The 24027-nt window shown below is 41.0% G+C and overlaps 1 long non-coding RNA gene across 1 annotated transcript in view; it reads right to left on the minus strand.

Annotated features, from left to right (window-relative positions):
- Positions 1–444: 444 nt before the first annotated feature.
- The window catches only part of LOC135420194 (uncharacterized), a 48812-nt gene continuing 25229 nt past the window's right edge, over positions 445–24027 (minus strand). Inside the window, exons 3-4 of the long non-coding RNA XR_010433421.1 lie at positions 3618–3718; positions 445–2101 (exon numbers count right to left, since the gene is read on the minus strand). This is a non-coding gene — a long non-coding RNA (uncharacterized LOC135420194). The remainder of the gene's footprint in view (positions 2102–3617; positions 3719–24027) is intronic.

A 24027-nucleotide genomic window follows, 5' to 3' on the forward strand; every position in this document is an offset into this window, starting at 1 on the left:
TCAAAGTTTTGCCAGTGCAAAGAGGGATGTAAGCAAATACCACAAAAATGCAGTTGTTACTTTCCACAGTGTTTTGCTACTTTGGGAGTGTGGCAAGGCTGTGCCCTTATCTTCCCTACCCAGATTTCATGTTCGTGATGCATATCTCTGTGCCATCAAGGTCTGGTGGTTACAGTGCACTGTGCTCACAGCTACAGTATTGGAGGGTTTAAAGCATTTTAGAATTTCAGCATCTGTTTTATGTTGATTTCAGGAGAATGGGAGAAAGGATGCCAAGTTCCAGAGAACAATGAACACTTTGGGCCAAACTCTCCCTTTGTCTGTGCTGGTGTAAATCTAACATCTCTTCATCCAGCTGACAGGTAGATTTGAGACAGTATAATATAGGGCAGAGTCAAGCCCTTTAATTTGGAAGAACACAGTTGCTTCCTCTGGTCCATGCCAAAGAAAATATATCTAAGATATACAATAGATGCAGAAGAAATTTTAATTAACATTTTTTATGGAAGTATTGGGTAAAAATATTCCATTCTGAACGGAAAACAACTAAGACAAAAAATGAGAATGTTTACCATAAGTGACCTAAAGAGGAGTACAATTAACATGTATTTAGAACCTTGAATTGTTCTGTTAATCCACATGCATTTATAATTCCAAGTTTTAAAATAACTAATGATGTCCAAATAGATTTTAACATCTATTAAAGGTATCATCCTAAGATACATTGTTGGGAGAAAATGAAACTGAGAATGAAGTTGTTAAGACTAATTCATAGTAAAGAAATATGAGACCTCGTAATTCTTCCCAGAGCATCACAGTTAGTAAAATATTACACTCTTTTTTTTCTTTTTCCCCTGCATCAGAAAGACAACGGAACAACATTATGCTCTAGCGGTCAACATTAATTGCAAACCGATGGCCACTTCTGAGCATGGGAGTGTTCCCTGGGCCGCATTTAGTGGCTGGGAGCACGGGCAGCCCCAGCCCGGCGGGCTGAGCCGGCAGCGGCATCGGCATCGTGCCACACGGGGGAGTCTCAATGCGCGCTCGGAGAAGTTCGTGTTCCATAAATCACTCGCTCTGAAACCTGATTTCTCCGTTCTGCCGCTTTGTCAGTCAGTCTGAGAGATAACACAAGATCTGCAACACTTAGCGCAGCAAAAAAATAAGCTGAAGCCACGATGTTTCTGTAACAGAACGGGCTGTAAGTGCAGTGCGTGGGGTTTGGGTGGTGGGGAAATCTGTGCCAAGCATGATTCCCTTTATTAAACACTGTTTGGGCCACCAACTCAGTGCTGGTGTTGCCATATAAAACACTCAGAAAAGTTAAAGAAATCTCAGCCATCAGTAATAAAATACTATAGATTTTACATAATCCATTTGAAAGCAGAGGGTGAGCAGGGCTCATTGCATGGCACAGCAACACAGAATCTCAGCACAGGGACAGGGGAACAGCAATGCTGGAGCAGGATCCAGGCCTCTCAACATCACATTTCTCATTGCAACATATTCTCATAGCCTTCTACAGCTACAGGAGTCATGGGCACGGCCCATGGTGTGGGCAGTCTCTGGGTGCATCTGTCCTGGGATTTACCGAGCCTGGTTACCTCAACAAAACTCACCTTTCGTGAAATACAGGCTATGAGCAGTGGACATACAGCCCGAAAATCATACAGTATATATTGAGGGGTAAAACTTCCTCATTCCCTATGTCCATTTCAAGCTGGAGGACACAGCAGTGATGAGGATCCTGAACAATGCACAACGGAAGTGTGGACACAGGTCTCTCAAGAAGGCACAGGTCTTCTTGCACTGCACAGACCATCCTAACGAGCTTTCTCTTGGATTTTTATACATCATTCATATGACCTCACCATGCCACACAGGAGACTTATTTCCCAGCTTATTGTTACCTGCTGCTGATAGAGACGGCTGCGAGCACAATATACTATTATCCAGCAAAACAACATGTACTGACAAAGGCTGTTTAGTGAGCATTGGCCACCAATCTGAGAAAGCCGGGGTCACTGCTGAACAATACCAAGAGAGGTCTCACTAGTTTCTTCTTCCTCCTCCATTCAATGAGCTGTTAATAGACAAGCTGTTAGAGAGAAAAAGAACTAAATAGTTTACAAGCTTACATTTGAAGGCCTGTGAATTGCATTAGCTGAGCCAGCTGAGCGAGAGCCAAGGCAATCTCCCCACGATTGTAGAAAATGTGGCATTGAGGCATGTGGAGGCAAAGAAAGAATGACAGTGACCAGGTTTACAATATGCAAAGCCAGAATAATTACTGCTTACTGTGATATAGAATTTTTAGGTGAACCATGATATGGAATCAAAGCACCTCCTTTAAATGCACAAACGTGTTCCCATATTCATATTTTAAAACTTTCTCTCTTTTATGCAAATATTAATTTATCGTCTCAATAAAAACTTTCTGAAGTTGACTTTTAATATTTCCTCGTTGGACCTTTCCCCTTCCTACCCCTCTTTCTCTGCTGCACAGGCCATTCTCAGTATGAGCAATGACTACAATCTTTTTCATTACTCACTGGGTTTTTTTGGGCCTTGCAGTTATGAATAGGAATGTGAATCACTTCCAATACAATTACCTGGACAATTATTTGCGATCTGTGGAATTGGAATGTGCAGCTGAAAATATGTGGAACTCTTTGGTTGCCAGTCAGAGATTGACAGTTATTTTTAAAATTTCTTTCTGTCCTTTAACTTAACCAGAGGGGAATAAAATTTTTGAAAAGCATCAGAACAAGAAAAATTACTAATAGTGAAACAGAAAAATTGAAAAGTAAAGAACTGAACCATCAGATCATTCATTTTAAGACATTCAGTGGCAGAAAAGAATGAAGGAAATGACAGTTAAAAAACAGCCACTACTGAGCAATGATAATTTAAAATTTCTATCTTTGAGGAAAGCTGTGAAACTTTTAAGGAGTCAGATTTTCACACAAAAGGATTGTTTTGGATCAAATACAGTTTTTGAAAGTTTCAGGTTAAAGATTTCAACCTGCTTGCAAGTTTTCTTCTTTTTGTTGTCCTCCCAGTCTTTGGTTAGAAACAAGCCAGGTGCTGTCTCTAACCCATTGCTGCGATGACAGCAGTAAGTGCTGAGGTAGCTGGTTTAACACAGCCCTTAAAAACAACCTGAGAGGATCAGGCAATTGCTGAGAGGGCTTTCAGCAAAGGATAGTCATGGCTTTTGTTGTAACCTGCACTAATGAGTGGCTGTCTTTGATAGCTCATTCGCAGTCCAGTCAAACCAGCAGAAATCAGCCTTACAGCAAACAAAACTTTGTTTTTTTAAAAACTATTTCTTGGTACATTATCACATATATCGTTCACAAACTGGTCTAGCCTGGGTTAGTGATCTGGATAACAGCTTTTCTAGTCAGGCTTGAGCTTTGCCCATTAAACTTTGTCTCAAAATCTGAGTATCTTTAGCAAAGAGGAATCTTTCAGTCACACCGACTTAGAGTACCAGCCACCAGCCATGTCTGAAAGGAAAACATTATTCTACACTCAGAAATCTAACATCCCTCCACATGGGACAAGAATTTCTGCCACTATTTTAAGACAAATGGCAAAACTCACACTACCTCAGAAGGGACAGAGTAACTGCTAAATTGTTAGATGCTCTCTTTTTCTTCCAGTCCTGCAGTATCAGTGCAGATGAATCAGCTTCTAAAATTATAGTCACCTGAGAACAGACCAAGTGGAGATTATGAATTTTCAGGTCTTTGATTATGAAAATTTTTCAAGTATTTTCTGAGAAAAAAATCCCTTTAAAGGCTTCAGAGAAACCATCATGTCAAGGGCAATTTGTTTCAGTGAAAGGCTGAGGATTTATCTAATCAAACCTGGGAACGGTTCTCTCTTGTTTTGGTGGGTTGGTTTTCCTGAGCTGTTCAGTTTGCCCTCTTGTTAGATCCTTTCATTCAAGTTAGTAGTTTCCTTAGGTTGGCTGATCTTTATTTCTGCTTTTAATATTCCCTATCGATTTTATTGTAGTGCACTTACATGCTGTTCAACAGTCCCCTATTACTGTAAATAAAATAAGATAAATAACTTGGCTTTCTTTCTGCATTTAAAATGTTTGGCAGCAGCCATCTCCACCCTTAACTGAGCATTTGACAGTGTTACTGCCAGTATCTGTGAGGGCAGCTCTGTGTGCCCTCTCATGTCACTGGTATCCATGCTAGTTAGATAAAGCTAGCTTGGAGTTTGCTGATATTACTGGCTGGCTTTATCTAGCAAGCAGAGGTACCAGTAGCATCTGTGCATCTGTTGGATGTGCAGATGGAGGCTGCTGCCCTCTTAGACACCAGCAGCAATAGCAGTGTTAACACGTGCATCTATGACCAAGCAAGATACTGCTTATCTGCAATGTAGGGGAAAGTCACTGGGGCTCCCGTTTTCAGCCCAGGCAGGTGTTATTCCTATCTATCACTGACAGGCTTTGGCTTAACTGGTCACTTAAATAACGATGATAAGATCCAAAACACAGCTTCATTTGTTCTTCCCCTTGTGACTCCTCTGCCCTGGCCTGTTCCACTGTCCTCAGGGAAACAACCTGCACAGTCAGAATAGAGAAGGTGCATTCCTCTGGCTAGCAAGAGTCCAGATGGCATTCCCAGCACCCACAGTCCCTTCAGACTCCTTGGTGCTGGTGCTGTTACCAGCACAGCTGCAGGTCAAAGCTGCTGCTGCAGGGCTGGGGCAGCTCCCGGAGCGGATCCCGCAGCCTGTGCCGGGCTGTGCTCCGGGGGTGCTGCCCTGCCTGGCTCTGGGGGCACCACCACACCTCTCCAGAGACTCACTCATCCCTTGCAATGGGCCTGGCCTGTGAGCAGGCACATTCCCACAGCTTATCCTGGCTGGTTTGGGTATGGATAGCACAGCAGCTGACTTGAGTGCTTGAATGACTGCCAGGATGTGCTTAAGGCAGCACAGGACCACCTTCATTGCTAATTCACCCTGGCTGAGACAGATCAGGCTTTTGGTTCTCCCTGAGTGCCCCAGACTGACTGCACCAGGTCTGAGTGGCTCAGTAGTGTTGTCCTCTACCTCTGCCAAGGTTACAGATTCCAGTCTTACTGAAGGTGATGCTCACTCCTCTTCAGGTCCTGCAGGTTTTTTCCTGTTATGTCTGTAAGCCAGCTCTGAAGATGAAACCTGAGTGGAGGCTCAGATCAACACTGCCAATACTCGTTCTCCAAAAATATACAGATGTATTGTCCTGCTGTGCTTTGCATGGCTGCAGCCCAGATAACCTGTAAACCAGACCTTCACATGGAGTATGTTCACATCCAGACATGCTGAAACGATGCCAACACTTCCTCCAATGTCCCAGATTTCGGAGTGTGCAGTTACTGGTTTTGGCTCACTTTTACTTAAATACATACTTGAGATGTAAAAAGACTCTGTTCTTTTAAATTTGTTCTTGTAAAAACAAATCTATTCCAGTTAGTTAATACAAACTGTTTTGAAAAGAGCTGTGGAATATCCTTGTAAATATACTGAGAAAGCAAGTAATTAAAATAGTCAAAATAATAAGGAAAAAATCATATGACTTTAAGAAAGCACATAAAGGGTAATCAAGCAGGGTAAAACCAAATAAGATTAATTTGAGTTACAGACTCAGTATATGGTGTATTGTATTCTTTGGACTGAGCAGAGATGCATGCTGTGCAAGGGTGTTCTGAACTCCATGAAAGAGTAATCTTTTACACAACCTGTAGTGCTGTGCAAATAAATGTTGTGAGGCAAAATAAATAAGTTTCGAGAAATGAATGACTTTGGCAGTAGTTTGCCAATTAATTAGAACAAAGAGGGAAGTCTAGCAGACAACACAGAGATAAATAAGGAAGAGTTCAAGTTGCCATAACAGCTTTTGGTATCTCTCACTTCACTTTTTGCTAATTCTTCCTTCTCACAAGCTTTGTGGGATTTTCTTTGAAGGGGGAAGGGAGCCAAAAGGATGCAGTAGCAATTCTGCTCACTCCTGAAATGCTATCTCAGGGTTTTTCCTCAAAAAAGGTTAATTGTAACTTGATCCTTTTGTTCTAACAGGGCAATGGAGTGTGAACTAGAATGGAGAAAGAATTAGAGAAGATTTAGTTAAGTTGCGTGTATTCTAGATAGCAAGACCTGTTCCCCTAAAGCAGTTAAGGAATTAACCAGTGCAATTTCATAATTATTAGTTATCATCTCTCAGAACCTGTGGAGGATAGGTCAAGTCTCAGAAAACTAGAGGAGGGCGAATATAGTACCTGCTTTCAAGAAAATGGAAAAGAAACCACGTATTTCTTATCCTAACTTTGAACAAGTTATAACTGGAAAGAATAAATTAGGCATTATAACATTTGCAAATGACACCATTTTGGAAGGGACTGGAAATACTATAGCAACACAATTAGAACTAGTGCTCTTGGTAAACCAGGGAAATTATTCCAATTTAACAAGGTCACATTCACCCAAGTGAAATCAAAAGAACTATGTATAGGCTGGAGAAGCCAGATCTCCACATACCAAAAAGGCAGCAGAAGCCTGGAAGATCTGAAGGTGATAACATCCACAGTAAATGAGAAGTGAGATGTACTTGAAAGAAAGAAAATCTTGTAAAATGTACTAACAGTAGCACTGCTTGTAGCATGTCAAACATCATTACTCTGCTGTGCTCAGAACTACTGGAGGTTTACCAGTTTACCCAGAATCTGGCTTAATACCATATTTTTAAATAAAAGGTTCAGTCCCACTGGACAGGAACAGGAATAAATAGAAACCTATAAACTGTGAGAAAAGTTTGGAGAAACTGAGTTTGTTTCCTGTACACAATTGAGGGGAGTATGATAACAGACTTCCAGTGAGTAAGAAGCTACTGAAAGAAGATAGTAATCCATTATCCACTGAGGTTAGGGCAGGAAATATTGCTTTAATTTCCCAGAAAGGAGATTTAGGTTATCTTTCTAACTATAAACCTAGGCAAACACTGGAACAGGCTGCTAAGGTGTCTGTAGAATCTCCATTACTTGGGGTTTTAAAGAACAGATTAGATAAAAGAGCTGTCAACCTTGTTGGGGATACGTGATCTGCATTCCTCAGCAGAGGTGGACTTACACCAAACGCCCTTTAAGCTCCTTGCCAGCCCTACCGTCCTCAGTTCCTGAAGTGCTGTAGTTGCATAGTTTTGTAGTTCCATACACACCCTAATTTTAATGAAAAAAACCCATAAAAACAAGCAACAAAAAACGCAAAAAAGAAATTGAAAAACGTGGATCTTGGGATTGCAAAGAGCAGAGGTGAGTAAAACAAGTCAGTGTCTTTTTGCTGACTGAAGATTCCAGATCCAGCTGTGTTTTAATAGAGGTACAGAACTTAGACAAGGAAGGAGTAGGGATGCTGAAGGTGGGGAAGGCAGAATTGGGGAATACTCTGCTACCCATCCCCTAAGAGCCTTTCCTGTATTGTATCTCCTGGAAATGATGGGAAGCTTTGGTTCTGTCTGTTCTTGTCTCTGCTTTTGCAGGGTCCAGAGAGAGTCAAGGAAGGGATTCCTTGAGATGCACGAGCAAGAACTTGTTTGGAGCTGAAAGGGGTCTCTCTGAGCATCATGACCAGCATTTCCATGTTCTTCTCCAGCATCACAGAGTCTGTGGTTTGAGACAGATTCCCCAGAATGAAGCTCAGAGGGTGTGTAAAGGCAGCAACGGAGGAAAGGAAGAGAGTGTTTTAGGCAGATTCCTCCCCTGCACTGAGAGAGCCCATTCCCTACACACTGGTGTCCCAACACAGTGAAATTTGCTGGTACAAAACTGGAGATTCAGCAAACATTGGGGAGTAGTTTAATATTTCTTCAACTATCCTCAGATGCTCTTTTCTCCTGTATGTTCAATTATGCTGTGGATTTATTGATAAATAAATCAAGTCTCTGCTTTCAATTTTTGCACTGGGGGAAGCCACAGTTGAGTTCCAGAATTTCTGCATGTGAAATTCTCTTTGGTCTTTGAATCCTCTTGTAGATAAACTACTCTTACCATATTTATGGAATACCAGCATTTCAACACTTATTTTATAATCCATATTCTTCTACTCTTTTGCAAATAACTTCAGTTCTGTCCTGAAAGGCAGCCTCTTTCAGCTCACACAGCCTACGTGTTTGTGTCTGTCTGCATTATTTATATCTCTACTAAAGCCATTCCTCTTTTCCATGTTCTTATAATGGTGCCTATCATGCAATATTTGGACAGCTACTTGTTGTTGCTGATGAGAGTTTGTCCATACTCCCACCTGAAAACACAAGCTTTCAGCACAGTTCTGAGTTGTTGGGCCTCCAGCAGAGTCTCAGGAGCAGCAGATGTCCATTTCAGGAGTGAGTTATCAGAGGTATCTGGTGATGTTTGGAGTTTGATCTCTGCTTTTCTGGACGATGCTTTCTAATTTTGAAAACTCGCAGTGTTGATGTTTACTGCTAAGCCATCATCATTTGGTAAGTTCCATCCAGCAAGACAACAAAGACAGGGCCCACGCCATATTTTTCTTGCTCAATTACACCGAGAGAGATGTAGATTTTCTTTAGACAAGTTTTAAAGCAGCCGTTTCTACATGTTAACTCTCTGTTTAAAAATATTTGCTTTGCACAGCTGAAGGATAAAGAGAACAGTACTGTCCTCCTTTTCTTCTCTTGATGTATCTTGACCTGAACTAGGAAAGATCCTTCCCAACCCCACGTGTGCTGAGGCTCAGGGAAGTGCACCGTGACATCAGGAGAGCACTCGCCCCCCCTTCCACCTCCACCCTCAGCCCTGTGACAGTATCCCAGTGCTGGTGGCTCCTCGTGCCCGTGGGAACCACGAGCTGTCTGGGGGATCAGACTGGCAGGAGGTGACAGCTCCAAGTCCTCGCAGAATGTCTCGATTTGTGGTGCCCTGCAGAGACATTGTAACCACATTTAGATTTCTAGCACAGCACCTTCTGCTGAGCTACTTACACATCAAAGCAATGCCCAATCCCTATAGTGGGATACACCTGGGAAACAGTCTGTTCCCAGAAGTTACAAGGAAAAGGCTCCTAGGTTTTCAATATCAATATTTTAGCAAGCTGTACACCCCCAGAGGAGGTGTTTGCTCCCCAGTTCAGTCTGTTGATACTTTTGTCTGAACTAACCAACTCTGCTTTTCACCGTCATTTGTAATTACAACCTATAAATATTTTATATTACTTTAAAATCAGGTTTTAAAATATTTAAATGAATTGGGGCTGGTGAATTAGAAAGCCAGGAATTTGAAACTGAGCTTGTCTAATTCTCTGTGCTGCTTTCTCCAGCTTTTAACCGGAGCCCAAACACTCCCAACTTTCTGTAGGATAAACCAATGGGAGAAAATTTTACTTGCAACATATGAGTGGTTTGACTCAGTTATCAGTGTTCTGTGTTTTCTTGCAATTATTTCAGCTCACTGAAACAGGGATGAGTATCCAGGCTGACAAAGTATGAATTTGGATGGATGGGCACCACAGAGGATCTGTCTGGATCTTGTAAAATTTCACAGTTACAACAGGGATTGATCTGTAAAAGGGGAGCCTGTTGTGATACATCCTGTTGTCACACTGTGTGCTGTGCCCCATGCAGCACTCCCGGTATCTCCTGAGCTCTGCTTCAACAACAAAAGCACTCAGTGAATCCTTAGAAGATATCCCTTTCCATATTACATCCAGTGACAACATCAGGGCCTACAAAGGATGTTTTCAAAATATTATGTGTTATAGATATGTCATGGCAACTGCCAGTATGTCCCAGAAACGTGCTGAGTCTTGTAGTGAGTACTTGCAGGAATAATCCCAGAGAATGCACACTCAAAATTTAGTTTTTATTTGGCATTTGAGGTACATATAAAGGAAAGTTCAAGAGCTGAATGCTATTACTTATTACTGTTATGTTTCATTTTACCATAGACTTGCTAGTGTCCTATTTGAAGCGAATTACTAGCAAAGACAATGTAGAAGCCCTCAGTTCAAAAGGCAAAGGAAACTATTATGCTTATCAGAGTTGGTTTTTAGGAAGGTTTTCTTTTCTTAAGGAGCTCAAGCTATAATAGCTTAAGGCTATTATCTTTAATAACTAGCTGCTAGTCTGAATTTCAAACCAAATACTATCACTCCTCTTTAACACAGCTGTCCATTCATCTACCAGCTTGTGCAGGGAGTGCATCTTTCAGGAGAAGAAGAAAAGAAAGCAATCATGGATGAAAGAACATTCCTGTAAACTCTATTATCATTTACAGAGTTACTGACCTCTTATTCTTTCTATCAATGATGTGTAAGGTAAAATTTAAGAAACATTTCTGATATGACACTCAAAGATACTGAATAGTGAAGCACAAAGCATGGTATGAAGCTGTGTCAGGGGAGGTTTAGGTTGGATATTAGGAAAAGGTTCTTCACCCAAGGGTGTTTGGGCACTGGAACAGGCCCCCCAGGGAAGTGGTCACAGCACCAAGCCTGTCTGAGTTCAAGAAGTGTTAGGACAATGCTCTCAGGCACCTGGTGGGATTCTTGGGGTGTTCTGTGCCAGGAGTTGGACTTTGATGGTCCTTGTGGGTCCCTTCCAACTCAGGATATTCTATGATTCTATGATTAACTGATGCCTTTCAAATCTTTTAGTAGAGTTTAGGGAGGTGTGAGGCCAGTGTCTTGTCTCACACACTTGGAACTCCTATTAAAAAAGGAAGTTTTGGGCAAACACATATTTAGGATCTTTTCCTTAAATCTAGATCTTGCACTAGATTATTACATTGTGTATTATCCATAGACTGAAGCAAAGTACAGTTTCCCCTATTATCCTACTTAAACCCTAGAAATAGGGTTTATTTCACACACAGTGACTAGGTGGGAGCAGGGAACAGTATGATTGATTTTTGCTGTGACAAAAGCCACCTGGTTCTCCTGGAGAGAGGACAGGGAGGAGGAACCACACTTCCTCTTAGCTGAGCTCTTCATATATTTCTGCTCTACTCAAGTTTATCTAAGGCCATTTTTTCCCCACTTTGACTCTTGGCAAGTCATACTTTGCATTCAAAGGAAATCTGCCCCAGGACTGTAATCATGGAATTAATAGACCTATGCAGGGCTTCCCTGAATCTGCATTCACTGAAAAACCCCGTACCCAGCACGTCTGTGAGGAACCATTCAAGCAGCTGACTCAGAGCATAAAGCATTTGAAAGCACTGGCCTTATCTCCTCGAGAGTCGACAGCAAAATTCACGGCCACGTTGAAGGTTCTGGCAGTTCCAGAAATAGTGCCTGCTGAGCAAATAAGGTCAGAGTGGGTGGGTGAAAATAGATTGTTCTCAAAATTTGGCACGTAAAACTTTAAAAGTGCTTTATGAAGAGAAATCATTCTCTCAGGTCTTGATCCTGCAAAAGCTCGTGTGGGTCGAGTTCTCGAGATCATAAATTTAAAGGTCTGTTTATGTTTTTGCAGGGTGGGATTTTGGGCTAAATAAAAGAAGGTGAAACACTAGCTATAGGAGGTTTCACCTTCAAAGGAAGATATCCATGTCTTTCTGTTCATTAGTTTTCCTGTGAGAAAAATACTTGACTAACTAATTTTTTTTCATTTGCCCACTCTTTCAAAACTTAAGAAGCAGTTCCTCTAAGGCAGTTGTTTTGATTTTTCCACTTAGGTATTCTAGGAACTTGCTTAAATCATTTGATGTTTGTGTTAATAACATAAAATCTCAGTGATCTGAAATCTTTATGTAATTAAGCAAAATAATACAGCTCCCTACATGGAACTAAAGTAGTTCGGGGAAATTCTCACTGGAAATAAGGATGACTCATTCTTTAAGCAACACTAACAATTAAGTATATATAAGCTATCAGTTCCCAGTTGGAAAAAATGGGGACATTTATATAATAAAGGACTTTCTTAATCTGCATGGAAAGATGACAAGGTGTTTGTACCAGCTGAGACTGTATTCTGGAATGTGTTTACCAGTACTGAAGTTTATTCTCAAGAGCAGCATCCAGTGAATAAGACTGTACTGGTGGTAATTTTAAGCCTCACATACTTGTAAAGTCATTATGCTGTCAGTCCTTTCTGGTGCCAAAGTCTGCATGCTGTGCATTTAAGAGTTTAAGATGAAGGACTGAAAAAAATTTCTACATTTAGGCATTTAGAATCAAATAAGAGTTGTCATTTGGGCAAAATCCAGAGAAAGAAAACCTCCTAATGAAAAAGCAGCCTTAGGTGCTGTAAAATCACTAACTTCCTGATAGAGGTATATAATTTTGAAACTCTATCTACCATTCAGATTCTTTTTTTGGTGTCAGCATCCCCACTTCATCTGTGGTCTAATCACAGCTGTGTCATTGCATGCCTTGTGCTGGGTGATGGACATTGCAAGCAGTGACACAAGCCCTTGGATGCATTTAGATCACTTCTGCCAGTTGGGTTTTTGCCTGTCTTGCTGACATAGAGATCCTTGTGTGGAGGAACTCAACAACTCCTGACTTAAAATGCCAATGGGGGTCTCTTCCAAATTAATCATGTATTGGCACCTGTCTCTGCTCCAGACCAAAGTGAGTCATCCAGTCCCCATGCTGAAGGCTATGTGGGCCCTCAATATTCACAGAATATTAAGAGAGGTGTCAGTGATATTGGCAGCACTGCTTGGTGCCTCAGAGCCCTGTTCTTCCCCCTAGCACGATTTGGAATCCCACATTATTTATCTCTTGAGGTATTATACCCTGTTTCCCACTGAAATCTCATATTCTTCTCAACAGGTGGGGACTAAGGCTGTGAGGAGAGACAGCCAGGAACACAGAGAAGGCTGCGAGGGCCAGAACAGTCCTTTGGCTCCTGCCTCCCAGAGCTCCCCTGTGCACGGTGGGGCAGCAGCATTGCCCCAGTGCAGGGCAGTGTGAGGGGACACACTGCACTGGGAGACTCTCAGATACCACAGGGGTGGGACTGCACAGTGACCAGGGCCAGGCACCTCCTCATAACCTCTCTGCTGCAAGTGCTCCCATCTAAGAACCGCTCAGATGGCAACAACAGCAGCTTTGCTGAACCCGGGGCTTTATGAACACCAGCACATCATCTGTTCTTTCATGCTTTGACTTTTCAGAGGCAGGTAGTCAGGAGGCACAGTGTACGCAGTGTCTGTTAAACACACAGCTCAGCAGACACAGCTCTCCTGGCAGTGCCACACCCGTGTGTCTCTGCTTACACCACACCCCCGGTTCCACTGCCTCCTTCCTAACGAGCGAGATGGTTTTTAAACTGATACAAGATTTGATCCACCGTGTTTATAACTCATATTGGATGAACACTAATTTGCAGGAAGTCTTTACAAGTGGAAAACCTTGCTAAAACACATATTATTGAATGGATATCTTGCTGTGCTTGGATCAATGAAGCTTATACTGTGGCTTAGGCCTAATCTTACGACAATTCAGCAATTGAATCCCCTTACGTTAGGCTGTTGGCAATGTTGCAGGATGCATTTTGTATCTACTGATTAACTGTGTTCAGTTTGTGCATAAAATGAAAAAGAAATCAATGAAAACACTTAGAAAACTAAAACAGAGAAAGACATGGACATATCAAAAGCAAAAAGAAGAAACAGCCCTGTAGATTCTGTGGTGAAATTGGGGATTCTTGGTATCCTGGAGCGATTGCTAGGTCATCACACTGAAAATTTAATTTTTAAACATTTAGTGCTTAAACTCCTGAAATATCAGCAACTCTGGACGTGTGGTAACTTTTTACAGGACCACTGCAAGATGTCCACTGGGAAGCTGTCAGCCAGCAGACAGGACTGTGATGATACCATGGTCAAGAAATGTTTCAGACTGGATTCCTGGAATCATGTAATCGTGGGAATGGGCATAGGAATTGAGGTCTCTAATGCTTTGATACACAGTTGTAGGCAGTGAGAGGAAAGAGGCGACCCTAAAGCTTTTGCTTAGGGGAAAAACTTCAATCACATCTAATGCCTAATTAGATACTGGGAACTACACAGAGGCAATCTGAGTGTACTCCACAGAAAACCAGGCAATGTTAGTTTGGGTTGCTCAGGGAACCACTTGTCATGAAGATGGACCTGAGAATTCAATTCTCACTATTTAAGTGTTTTGGAAGTGATTTTCACTGTTGGATTAATCTCCAAATGGGAAAAAATGTAGGCATAGCAGCGTGGATTTTGATCTTGCAAAGCATTCCCAAGGTTTGTCACTTGGTTCTTGCTAAGTGGCTTCATGCAGCCAGGGATACATCTTTGCATGTGTATTTAATGCTTTTGAAAGGTGCTTAGCTGAGAGTCTCAGAGGATGACTCCTGGGCACAGTCTGCCTTCAGATATGTGCGAGTCACTCCTCTTGATATGAGCGAGAACTGCCTTTGCTTATAAGAGATGTAGGCAACTTACATTTTACTCCTGTCTTTCCTCTGTTACTTTGCCATATTGGCAACCCTGAACTTCCCCTTTTTAATTATCACTTTTAATTCTTACATGATTCTTACATGACTATCATAGTGTGCCTACTGGAAGTCAGTGCTGGAGCTGCAGCTCTCTGAGCACAGCTTGCTTCATCATTTTAATCTTTTTTCTTTTCTTTAGACAAGCCTCAACATCCCTTGATGTCTGTAATTCTCCTCCAAACACCTCTACTGAGTACATTATTCTGTATTGGTCTATATTCTTGCACCTTGATCTGATGCAGGATTATCTCACATTGGATTTGTGTTCTGGTGTCTGTTTTTGTTCATGCATCTCTTCCACTGCTTCCAAATGTGTCTGCATTGCTAAGTTCCTGTTCAGAGATTGATGCTTCCCTTCTCAAAGACCCAGACTTTCTTTTTTTTCTTTGATCTTTGGCCACTGTTTTTGTACACAGATGTAGCTTCCAGTTCCTTCTGTTTTATCCCAGTATCCAGTGGTGGTCACAGCACCATCTAGATTGAGCTTGGGCAAAAAAAATGTAGGTATCTGGAGCAGCAGATTGCCATTGGTGTCAAAATTGCCAGGGCCTGGCTGTGGGGGATCCCTCTGTCCTGGGTACCCCAGAGCCACACTGACAGCTCCTCCGGATGCCACAGGAGAGGACAGGGCAGGCAGGAAGTGGGGAGAGGGAGCAGCACCATCCTCCCTGCTCCTCCCATGAAGCAGAAGGTGCTGCCTTACTGTCCACAAATCTCTTGTTCCTCAGTCCTGGTTATTTCCGTCAGAAGAGCAAAAATTAAATTTGCCTGCACTTCTGAGAAACCAGGAGCTTTTTTCTGATGCCATAAGACTGAAGCATTGTCTGCTCTACACTTTCCTTTATTTTCCCCCCTTCCATTTCCATTGCTTAGGCTTTGTCATGATTTGAATCATCTGCTCTCTGAGAGTAATCAGATTAAAATATTAGGTTTCTACATTTGAGATTTCCTTTCTTGACACTCACAGAAAAGAACTGCAAGATGAGGTAGTTCCTCAAAAACTGCAATCACAAAGTCCTGTATTTCCCCAAATGAGTTGAAATTCTCGTTGTCTGTACTCTAAATATCACTTCCATAGATTATTTTACCACTACCATTACAAGACAATGCTAACAAGTTCTTCTGATGCTGTACTGATTTTCTAATTTCTTTTCTATTTTAACTTAGGCTAAAAGTTAACCATAGACCTCCCACTTTACAATCTATTGCTTCTCTGCCAGAAAATCATCTTCTGTAAGTGTTATATTTGTAACCTAACAGGACACAAGTCAGAAAGGGATTTTTGGTTTTCAGAGCTATGCTCAGAGGTTAATAACTGCAGTTTGTAGTGCCAAATACTTTTTCCTGTGATGTTACTGTGAGCGTGCAAGCAAATCCAGCTTTTCTCTCTAGTGGAAAAAAATCAGAGAACCTCAAGTGGAAATCATACTGAATCTGCAAAGATGCTGATGTGCTAAGAAGCTGGTCAGGCCGTAGACGAGATGAAAAAAGGCCTCCACTTCCTAAGAAATAAAGATTCAGGTGAAGAAGATGAATAAAGTCCCGTGGATAAAACGGAAAGTAAAGATTCAGCTCTTGTTTCCAATAAAGTGCTGCTAGAGGGTCTCCCAAGAGATTTCTGTTGGTCCATGCATTTTAGATTCCTGAAGTTTCATTGTTTCATCACAAAAACAATGGAATAACATAAACTAATGTCACAGCATATACTCTTGCCTCGGTATCAGCTGTCTAAAATCTTTAATGTTGACGAAGATACTACATCTCATTGTTTGTAGCTTGGTGTGGGTTCATTTTTCACCGCAGAGCTAATGGATTCTTTCAGGCTTGCAGGCCTGAGTGAGCTGGACAGGTGAGGGTTGGCAACTGCCCCTGGCAGAGATCCATGACACGGGTACAACTCAACAGCTTTCCTATAGTTTGATTTCAAATATCATAAAAGCACATTTTGATAACAGATTAGTGCATCGTATACTTAGTGTAACATTGTACAAACTCTGATTAACACATTTACATTTTATCAGTAAATGTAGCCACATATACACAAAACTGTTTGTACATTAAACAATGCTGACAGGAACATGGTAATATAACTGTATGTGTCCCTCCTTTGGTACATAAAGAGTAATTTTTGTTGTGTTTAACTGCAACAGCCACATTTTTATTAATTGGTTATAAATTCCCTTAGCATAGGACTGCTCAATTATTATTAATTGTTCTTATCCTCAAAGAAACAAGCCCATTAGGCTCCAGAGAGCCATCTCATTGCCACTGTACATCTGTGCATAGATTGAAGCTGGAGAATGATTCAGCAGCACTCAGCTACAGTCAGCCTGGGCTTCTCCTCCATGGGTGCATTTATAACCAGAAAGCCAACAATCAAAAGGTAAAGGGGCAACAGCAGTTTTCCTCTAGGGCTGCATCCAAACCACAAACCACATCAGTAGTGGGGTCTTCCTCTTCTATTCCCCAGGCAGCTCTTTTACACATCTTGAACTGTGTGTGAACATTTTATGTGGAGGAGTTGTGCCAAGTGATCTTCCTGTCCTGCTGGGGACAGCCCTGGTGCAAAAGGGAGAGGGTATTTGTCCCTCCTCGTGGACACTGGAGTGCTTGGGTGCAGGCTAGGAAATATCATTGCTCGGGCATCCGAATGCTTATAATTTTACAGGTTTCTGACTGCCCTGCAATGTGCCTGATCATTTCCAGCACAGGTTCAAACACGCTGCCTTCAGCCATGCTGTGGCTTGGGGGTGCAGCTGGAGGTTTGCTCCCATGTTTCTGTGCTACAGGTAGTAAGTGCTGAAGTCCTATTAAAGTGTTCCCCCTGCCCAGACAGGTTTCTGTCACAGAGCTCTAACCAGCTGCTGTCTCACTGCACAGCACATACTTGTTATTTTTGCTGGTCCCCACCATTTTCATCCAGCAGGTGTTGACATAGAGTGACGTCAGTTCCTTCTCATTTCTCACAGCTGTACTCAGGGTTTAGCAAAATCTCGGCTTTTAATCTCAAAGATTATAATTTTCAGGAAGCAGGAAACACTCTTAAATCTTTGGAATTTAGTTTGGATGCTCTAATGTAATTCTCACCTTTCAACTATTGGTTTCACCTTTGCCTTTCATTCTTTTGAGTTGTTCCTTGTCATGTTCTAGTTCAGAAAACATTAAAAGTAACCTTTTCCTAATGTTACAAGATGTCAGGAGAATTGTCTGGCGGAGTAAGGGAAGTGTTTAATTTCAAGGGGGGGGGGCAAGTTATCATTTGACTAGTACAAAGGAAAGGAATTATGTCTAGAGGCAAGGTCCCTGAACTGGAGCTTGGGGAGTGTCCTCCCAACTCCGCTGTGTGAACTTCTTTTATCTCTTTTAAGCTTTCTATATCTTATTTACTTAGGCTTCAAGTTCTTTTGGGTAGAGGCTCTATCATGCACCAGTGCATTACCTGAAACTGTGGGGCCTTGAATTTTAATTAGAAAGTCTGGGTACTGCAATAATTGGGGGAAAAAAAAAAAAAAAAGCTCTAGTCATTGGCTTAGTGTAGGAAACAGGCAAGTCTTACATCCTCTGATCCAGACTCACTCCTAAAGGAACTCTGTTCATCAGAGCCTTTTACCACAGTTTGAAGTTGGTTCTTTATATGTTTCCACACCAGTAAAGTGTATGTTGAAATTCTTATCTCCCTCCTAGGGGTGTTATTAGGTTTAATAAATTAACATTTATAAGTACTTTTATATGCTTGGATGAAAATAGCTATAGATATACAGTAACACTCTGCATTAATGGCAAGGCTCAGCATTAATAATAACACCATGGAAAGGGAAAGGGGGCCTTGCATCTGAGATAGAGTCCCTCTGAGGGCAGCACAAACCACAGGGGCATCCCAGTCCAGGGATCTTATGCTGGGCAGAGCATGTATTCCTGGGCTTGAGTGAGAGGAACATGCTGGTGAGCAAAGCACCCCATGGTGGGGCCTGTGCTCGCCACTGGGAGCTGGAGATCTGGCACGTCCCTGTCCTTCCCAAGCGCAGAGCCACAGGCACCCAGCCCCACACTGCTGCAGCAGGGACTCTGAAGAGATTTAATTGCTCCAGTTTTAGAATTGGGTAATTGTAGCTGGTCAAAGTGTTTCAGCACTGAAGTAATAATTAACCATGTAGTGCACTGGTTCTCCTGACAGCCCTGCAGTCGGGCTTTGCAAAGCTGATTTCCTTCTCTATTAGTATGCATTTACAGCAGAATCTACACCACTGACCTGATGTCTTAATGATCATTTGGGTATAGGAAAGGATGCAAGTCAGAACCCCAGAGGTTAAATGTATCTAACTGCACAGCAAAAGAATACCATTTGGTGTGGGAACTAATCTCAGTTCACTTTGAAAAAGAAAAATCTTCATTACATGAGATAATTTTTAAATGCCAAGATCATCTGTTTAGGAAACTCATTAAGGAGATTTTGTATTTCTGAGTTCCTAGGCTGTTCAGGTGAACCTTTTTTCCCGTAAAAGCCATATAATGCAGACACTAAATATATAACACGAATTTATTCAGATTTCAGATTTCAAAAATTTTCCTTGCTAGAGCTACATAACTGCAAGTCACTGTGAAGAAATTCCTAGTGTAAAATACGAGTCCAGTTGCTTGAGGACTGAAAGATGCATCAATAACATTGAATAGATGAGAAGCTACAATGATTCTGAGTAACATGACTTTGAGAGAACAAAAAGAAAGAGAGAAAGGCAGAGTTAATGAAGCTGCCTGGCTGTTTGGGACAAATCCTGCAGACACAAGATATTTATAAGACTATTTTCGGTTATGGTCTGATGGATCCATAGTTGAGTTCAATTAGATTAAATACCTGGGATCATCAAAGCCTTTGTGAGGCAGCTGACAAGGATGTGTGGGCTGTGTGCCTACAGCGAGCATTTGGAAAGCATGGAAAGATCAAGTTGGGCACTTCTCTGCCAATGGGATTAATTCACTCAGCAGGGTCAATCTCATCTGTGTTTTATAAGAGAAAGAGACTGCTTTGAAGAAGGTGACATGTTAGAAAAGTAAGAAAATGAGCTAATCTTAGGGGTTCAAGTGTTTCAAAGTATTATATTTTCATTGTTTTGTTTCAGTTCGAAATCCTCCACTAAAAAGTTTTACAGCAGTTATAAGGTCTTCTGCGTCACTTAGATTCCCCTCAACAGCAGAACTGGGCCAATCCCAACCTGTTTGTTATGTTTTGAGTCTCTAGGAGCTTGTCATGAAAAGGGCAATTGCTCTTATTTCAGCAAACAATCCACGAGCCCAGCAAAGCCCTCAGCCAGGGATAGAGCAGGCCGGGCATTCAGAGGAGCTGCCACGTCTGCTGGAGGGGAACCTGAGGCTGCTCACCACTGTGGGCTGCTCTCCTTCAGCAGAGCTTCCACTTAAAGATGGCATTCACACTCTTACTGCCATTACCAGAGATACAGTATCAAAGAAAGTTTGGGTTTTAATGCAGAGACTCAAAGTATTATGAAATATGATAGTGAAAGAAAAGATACGGAGGTAAAACGTTGTTGAAAAGTCTATGTAAAGCAAATATATTTGCAGAGAATTTGCACAAGTTCCATCCCAGTGCCGCACCTTGAAAAAAAAAAAGGATTAATCTGGAAAAAGAGAACAGGAAATATCACTATATTCAGAGCATTGTTCTGCTGAGGAAAAATAACCTATTTAATTAAAGTAAATTGACTAATTTGAAGATGTCTGGAAGCTATTTCTGGACAATATTAAGGTGAAGGATAAAATGTATATTTTATAGGAAACATGGAAAATGACATTTTCTCTCATGATTGGCCAAAAGTATTTGATGTGAAACATGTCTCTTAATGAAACTGTTCCCCAAAATAATGATTACAAGGTGCTTCAGGAAATATTTAAGTCTAATTTAGCTTTATTACCAGTGTTCTAGGTTAATGAAAAGCATTCCCTATGCAGCTGCACATTGCCTGATGTGTTTTTTCTCACTATGTATCTCATAGCATAAACCATAAGAATATTAAAAAACCCCAACATGCTACAGGTCGTAATGTACTTATAGGCTGGTGGAACAGTGTCAGCACAGAACAACCCTGCTCCAGCACTCTCCTCTTAGCACCAGGAAACAAGTGCAATTATTTGTGAAGCATATCCTGTGTTCTTCATTTAAGAAAGGAAAAAAAATAACAGTGAAACATCCCAATTAAGGCACCGAAGCACTCGGGAGCCATTTACCACCCTAACCCCTTCCTAATGGAGACTTTTTTTACTTGAAGCACAGCATACTGCATTATGTCTCTGCACTTTTCAAAGAACACCTCCAAAGAGATCTGCAATGCTAAGGTATCTGCATGCATTGATATGGTAATCAAATGTAAATGTCATAGCAGGTTACCCAAGATTATGTATTTTACAACACAATTACATTCTCATTAAATTAATACAGGAATCTTGCATTAGCAAGTCACACTTGGTAGCAAATACCTACTAAATGGTTGTCTGCTACAGTGCAGAAAAATGCAAATTTTGACTGATGTTGAAATGCACAACTTCTTTGTCATAGACAAACAATAAAATTCCAGCTGATCTCTTTCTTAGTGGTTTGTGGGTTGGTTTTTCCTTACCTAATTTCTGTGTTACAGCCTGAGTATGTGATACACTGACCTGCATTTCAATACGTGCTTGAGAAGAACCCCAACCAGCTCCCAAAAGGAAGCACTGTGAAAATGGTAAAGTTTTCATGTCCGAGGGGTAAATGTTTGAATGATTTATGTGTCTAACACTATGCCCTCTTATCTTGGGCACACGTCTCTAAGTTCCAGACTTTAGTAATTTCCTGACTTAGGATTTTGTGTTGCAAATTTAAAGGTGGAAGAACTGATTGTCTTCTTTACAGCCTTGAGTCTACCTCTTGGCATGCTACATGGTTCCCTGCATTAATGATTTGTTCCTTCCAGTTGACAGTACGGAGCTCTGGGCATTTGGCACTGAACACACCAACTGTGCTGGGTTACTTTGATACAGAGAGCTGGAATCCCTTTTTTACTTTTTTCTTGCTGCAGCAAAGGAATTCCCTACTTTCAGCTTCCTGACAAGAGAAATGGAGAAAACCTTGTATCCTGGTGAAAACTCCAGAAGTAATTAGCATTCCAAAGATTTCCATCCAGAAGCTGTGTCCTTCCCCCAGAACTCTCCAGGAATGTTAACTCATTATGTCTAATTGGGCTCTTTGATACACCAGGAGACATTCTCACTGTCTAACCTGAAATAAGACATGCTGGATGCTGTCACCTTTCTCCAGGAACTGAAAAGAGACTGCTGCAAGTCATGGAGGCCACAGCAAAACACAAACCAATGTGATGGAAAGCTGGGACCGTTCCCTTGGCTGTGGTAGCTCACAATAACTTTCACAAAGTCAATACTGCTACACTTAATTACTCGGAGTAAAAAAATTTGGGTCCATATTTTCATCAGCCTTCCCAAGCAATAGAATCTTTGTGGCCCACAGCACAGTCTTCATGGTGGCAAGAACAGAATTAAGTCTGGCTGTGGAACCAGCCCAGATCGATTGCTGAAGTAAAAAGCCTTGTTACTTACAAAGACAGACTGGCATTAAGTATGCACAAATCATAGGCTGAGCCAGGAGAGCCTTTGCTACAGCTATTGTCAAAGGCAATGAAACAAAGTATTTGTGGAGATTCAGTTCTCATCAGAGATATTAATGCATACAAAAGCTTTTTGGACTTCTTTCTACAGCCACAAACCTTAGCTCAGTCCTTAATCTCATGATTTGGCCTCAAACTTACAAAAAAAAAAAAAAAAAGCCGGTCGTGTAGCATTTGCAGCTGTCTGCACCATAATTCATAGTGGAACATTCATTTCTGCTTGATTTATTGATGGTGCTCACTTAAATCTTCTGTAGCACGATAGATTGCATCTCAGTAAAAAGGGCCAAACCAAAATGGTATTTGGATGAAGTATAAAGCTTTAGACCCTGACCTGAGCACATTCCTAAGGCTCAATGACTTCATCATCCAGCCATTGCTAAATTAAAGCTGAAGAGTGTAGGAAGTTGTGCGTAGCAGATGCAAACGTATTTTATATAGAATGTGCTAACTTGGACTATTTTTCTGGTATTGTTTGCACACCCAAGGAAAGTAATATGAATTTATACAGATTCTCTGTGGGTGTAGGAAATGCACACTCAACTAATAAAGGAAACTACATACATGAAAATTCAGTTTTCTTGGAATTTAATCAAATTCATCTATGTGAAGTAGACAGCACTTGCATATATATATATGAGTTATTTTTTTCTTCCAAGTAAAAAAAAAATCAATCCTCATCACAAGCCCATCTTAAGAGATCTATTATAGGAGTTAAATAGTAGCAAAATGCATAAATTACATGGAAAATTCTGTGGAGATGTCCTTGCATGACAAAGATCAAAAGTTTGTAAAGCCAAAGCTGAATACATTTATGAAAAAGAAAAAAGTTCCAGTGTCTGTTCTGGAACTGAAAAGATTTGGGAAAACAAATCTCCTGTATGTTGAGAAAGAGGTAAAACAGAAAGAAAACTTGAAAGCTGCCTCATACAGTAACATTATCTGTGATCTGCATTTTAAGACTATCTTCAGAAAGAATCAAGTCAAAACAAGGATCATCAATACAAAAGTATCATCAGCAAGGATAGAATTTTATGGGCCTTCTTCCATGCACAGACAAAGAGAAATGAATGTGCAAGTAGGAGGCTGAGAGAAGATTATGACATTGCATGGAGTAATTGTGCTTTTATGTCCACATATAATTTCCACATATAAATGAAGAAACAATCGACTCAAACTCAAAGCATCCTTGCTTCTTTTTCCCTTTGTCTGTCACTCTGATGAAGAAATTACAAATTTTCAAGTGATGAAAAACAACAGTTCACAAGGTATTCCTCCATTCAGCATCAGAACTGCTAAACTGTGCTGGTTTATGTAGGGATTGAGAACAACCAGGGCAAGGACCGTGAGCATGGTCTGGATTTCTGAACAAGCACAAAGGGCCTCCACTTAGAGAAATGAGAACATATATAAAATGGCTGCTAAAAGGATAAAACATGTGTACAAATGGTCTTTCATGAAAAGCAACATTCAGTGACGAGATAGCATTGCAGTTACTGTGGCATGAGCATCACAGCTCTCACCTTGCTTCACACGCTGCTTTTCACCCAATCTTAATTTCCAGTGTCATTGCCCAACAAGCCCTGACCAAATGTTTCGAGGTGAATGTTTGGGACATCTTTTCCACCTATTTTTTTTTGATGATATGTGTTACATCATTCTTAACTCTTCCTAATGAACAGTTGGTATTTTTTTCTATTTCTGTATGAAAGTCTCTCTCTTTTTTTTTATATGAGCACATACATTTTCACTCATTGTATTTGACCAAAAACTTCCCATTTTTATTTAATGCTTTATTTATTTACTATATCCAGATATTATAAATTAATAGAAGCAGCATTTTCATTATAATGAGCA

Source organism: Pseudopipra pipra, chromosome 11 (assembly GCF_036250125.1).
Source record: "Pseudopipra pipra isolate bDixPip1 chromosome 11, bDixPip1.hap1, whole genome shotgun sequence".
Classification (NCBI taxonomy): domain Eukaryota; kingdom Metazoa; phylum Chordata; class Aves; order Passeriformes; family Pipridae; genus Pseudopipra; species Pseudopipra pipra.